Here is a 3,721-nt window from a genome sequence, read left to right as displayed (position 1 = left end):
CCTACAGACGCTCTCTTATTTTACTTGACCAACAGACTGAAGTTTGTGAGGTTCAAGGACTGTGAGGCAGAGATGATGCCCCATCACAGAACTCACTATGGCTGCCTTAGAGACTGTTGTGGAAAAGAGTATGGTGGTAAAATTGGACTTGATAGTCTGGCCATCTGTTCCAGGGGGCTCTTTCTTGGAGTACTTTTAACCACAGGCTTATCCTCTAGTGGTGCAATAAGAAGCAACTCTGGTGATGTTTTCTGCCTGCTGCCATTGGGCAGTACAAGCACTTCCTCCAAATGTTCTGTTCTTCTCTCCTTCCAGAAGCTATACTGACAAAGTCTACTGCAGGTATTTTAGCACATTATTTATTGTATTATATGATTTTCAGTCTGTTGTCTTATATTGTACTTTGAGTTGGTATCTGTTTATTCTCTGTTTTCATTGCGGTATGTATTTGAATTTCCATTTGGGGGTTAACAAAGTGTAATCTAATTTTTTCTGTTTTATGTAATCAGTGAAATGTACAGTTGAATAGGGGTGCCAAATCGTTTTCATGCAACTATATATTTATGAACTGGCATCCTGTATAATGCTGACTTCTAGCTTATGCTCATTGTTTTTAGGGTAGGGTTAGGGCCCAGTAGGTCATATTCCTAAAGTCTATAAAATTGAATTAAAAATGCTATATTCATAAACAATTTAAATTTAAGATATATACATGAAAATTAGGCCAAACATCAGATTGTATTTAATTTTGAGCAGTTCTACAAATATATATATTTTAGGCCTGGGGTCCCCAACTCTGGTCCTGAAGGGCCCCAGTGGCTGCAGGTTTTCATTCTAACCCTTTTCTTAATTAGTGACCTGTTTTTGCTGCTAATTGACTTCTTTAGAATTCATTTTAATTGACTTGTTTTGTAGGACTTGATCTCCTGAATTTCCTCATTGTTCCACTGAATTGCTTCCTTTCTTTTTAAAAGTACCAACATTAATGCCTAAAATTTAACTTGTAAGATAGTACAAAGTTAACCAGCAATAGAGAGCAAAATTCAAAGATGAGCTCAAGTTAGTCCCAAGGATTAATGAAAAAGTAAATCTCAAGCAATGAAGTTTCAATTTGCATGTACAGTTTTGTTGAATCAGTACCAAAAATGGATTTTGTTAGTAATGAAATACAAAACTCACTTCTGGGTTTACCTGTCTTTTTTCAGCGTATACAGGTGGTCACCTACACCCTAAGCTTCAGGCCATACTTTGTTTTTTTTTTAAAGGAAAAGCCATCACTGTAAAATTTTTCGTTGTAACTTTACAGTAAAATACTGGCAGCTGAGTTGCCAGCCACTTACTGTACTTTTACAGTAAAGCTGCTGTAGTTAACATTTACAGTATTACACTGTAATTTCATAATACAGTATGATACTGTAATATAATTGTACAATACTGTATTATGTAATCACAGTGTAAAACTGTAAATGTTAATTACAGCAGCTTCACTGTCAACATACAGTAAGTGGCAGGCAACTCTACTGCCAGTATTTTACTGTAAAATTACATGAGAAAATGTTAGGACTGTATTTTCTATAGTTATGTATTGTATTTTTACATTGGTCATGCTGTGAATACCATTTTATAGTGTCACTACAGCATTGATAAGGACAAACAAATAATAAAAAACAAATAATGCTTCTTTCATTTGAAACATTCCAATAAACATTTATTTTTATGGTCTTGATTAGCTTTTTACATTACCAGTTTTTAATTGTTAGCAGGCTTCCATTATTTCAGATAAACACAAATGGTTGCAACAGAGGTGGGAAACACTGGCAATAAACATAGTGCAGCATTCAGTACTAAATTTAAAAGTAGCACCAATGTTGACTTTCACATTAAAATAGAATATGAACACCATGTTAGAGAAAAATTGCCTAAACTGTCAAAATTAAAAGTGAACAAAGTGGTCTTGGATGAACTCAGACCAAATTCTGTTTAAAGTCCATTATCTTACAAAGTGGTTAGGAAAAATGAGGGTTTACTGTGTTCTTCTTGTTATGGACTGCTTGGCTAGTCTTCTTGGATGTAGCTTTTCCTTGATTGGCCTTGAACATGTGTTCAGGGTTGATGTCAATATATCATCTAAATGACAAAAAGAAAGAAAAACACATGTACTTAATAATTTATAAAATAAAAAAAAACATTCACTTTGTCATGACTACAATGGTTCCTCTTGAGGTTCATGGGGGAAAGTGAATCTATAACACATCTTCAAAACAATTTCTTAGTTCCTCCACGCTCAACAATTTGCATTCTCTAAAAAAGATTCAAGTACATAACTGAATTTGCCAATATTTACTTTTAACCGATTTAATTTATAGAAAAAATATCATGGTGTGTGTCAGGGTGGTTAATAGTGCCACAAAAGTTTAATAGGGTATGAGAAGGAGAATAAGCTTACTGTATGTCTAAGAGGAGTGTGCAAACATTTTACAGGCAGTGTGTAATAAAGTCTGATGGAAGTTTAAGTCAGTTTTAATGAAAATGTATGTATGGAAAATAAGCAAATGTTTTACCTTTGAACAAAATCAAAGGTGCTTGCAGTCTCTTCCTATATTGGAGGTTGAAATCATAACATGAAGCAAACACAGCAGCACGGCCACAGACAAAGCTGAGTTGTGTTCCCTCACATACAATGTGACCTTTACATCATGTGCTCACCATCCACTGCTGGTTGCTTAGAGTTTGACCTGAAAATAAAAATTACAAAATGACATTCATTAAAGAGTCCTCTGAAACATGAGAAACTTTTATCAGGTACAATTAGATATCTGCACTATTATGTCTACATACCAAGAATTATAATTCAAGGACTGTCAGGCAAGTTGAGTGTTCCTTGGACATCTGCTGAAGTGGCAAATGCCTGAAGTAAAAAAAAAAAAAAATTGACACAACATTCAAGCAGACATTACAACATATAGGTCGCGCATGCAATCATACATATGATTTTCAAAAAATATTTAACTCACATCTGCTTGAAGTGTGAGTCCATCCATTTTCTGACTGAGGAGCCTGAGGAGCTCATTTGTGGTGAATTTTGAGGAGTCCTAGGTCAAACTAATTACTGAACCAAAATGCTGCTTCTTTGTTCTGAAAAATGTAATGAAATATCAGTTCAAGAGTGTCACAACAAACAATGCGCACAACATAATTAGCTTATTGTCTGACTTACCATGATCTTTCCGGGTGCTGAACAGTTTGGCACTGGACAGGTTGTATGAACTCTTAAAAAGTCCTCTTCTTTCACGTACATTAAATCTTTTACTCCTCAGCCTACACATTTCTCAACTGACTGATTGAGTGGCTCGTCAGGAAGGCTTGGTATTACTCACAGCAAGGTTTGCTTAATCTCTTTTTGTAACTCAGACATCATTCTAGTAATGGAAAAGAATGACAAAGGACCATTACAGTCAGACCACACAAAGCAGGCAGATTTTGATTAATGCATAAGTGACCCAAATTTTGTGATGTCAATCAGCGAACTCCCTGGTCTACAAGAAAGTCATTTCTTTGTGACAACATGTACTGTACATTGGAATTGCTGTGAATGAGAATCGACTGAATTTTCCCAGATACAACACCTTCATCATTTCTGTCCAGAACAACATGCATGTTCTTTATGTAAAGTGTTTCCTGACTGGAATATTTGACAGTCACAATATCTGCAAAAGTTGCT

The 3,721-nt window shown here is 35.2% G+C and overlaps 1 long non-coding RNA gene across 1 annotated transcript; it reads right to left on the bottom strand.

The window, feature by feature from the left end:
• Positions 1–1,754: 1,754 nt before the first annotated feature.
• LOC120540980 lies at positions 1,755–3,449 on the bottom strand. Its single transcript, XR_005635914.1, has 5 exons — positions 3,218–3,449; positions 3,015–3,135; positions 2,839–2,908; positions 2,562–2,735; positions 1,755–2,127 (listed from the first exon to the last, which is right to left on the bottom strand). It is a non-coding gene; the product is annotated as an uncharacterized LOC120540980 (long non-coding RNA).
• Positions 3,450–3,721: the final 272 nt, after the last annotated feature.

Source organism: Polypterus senegalus, chromosome 12 (assembly GCF_016835505.1).
Source record: "Polypterus senegalus isolate Bchr_013 chromosome 12, ASM1683550v1, whole genome shotgun sequence".
In the NCBI taxonomy this organism is placed as follows: domain Eukaryota; kingdom Metazoa; phylum Chordata; class Cladistia; order Polypteriformes; family Polypteridae; genus Polypterus; species Polypterus senegalus.
The sequence above is the reverse complement of the archived record's forward strand: the minus strand, read 5'-3'. Positions and strand labels throughout refer to the sequence as shown.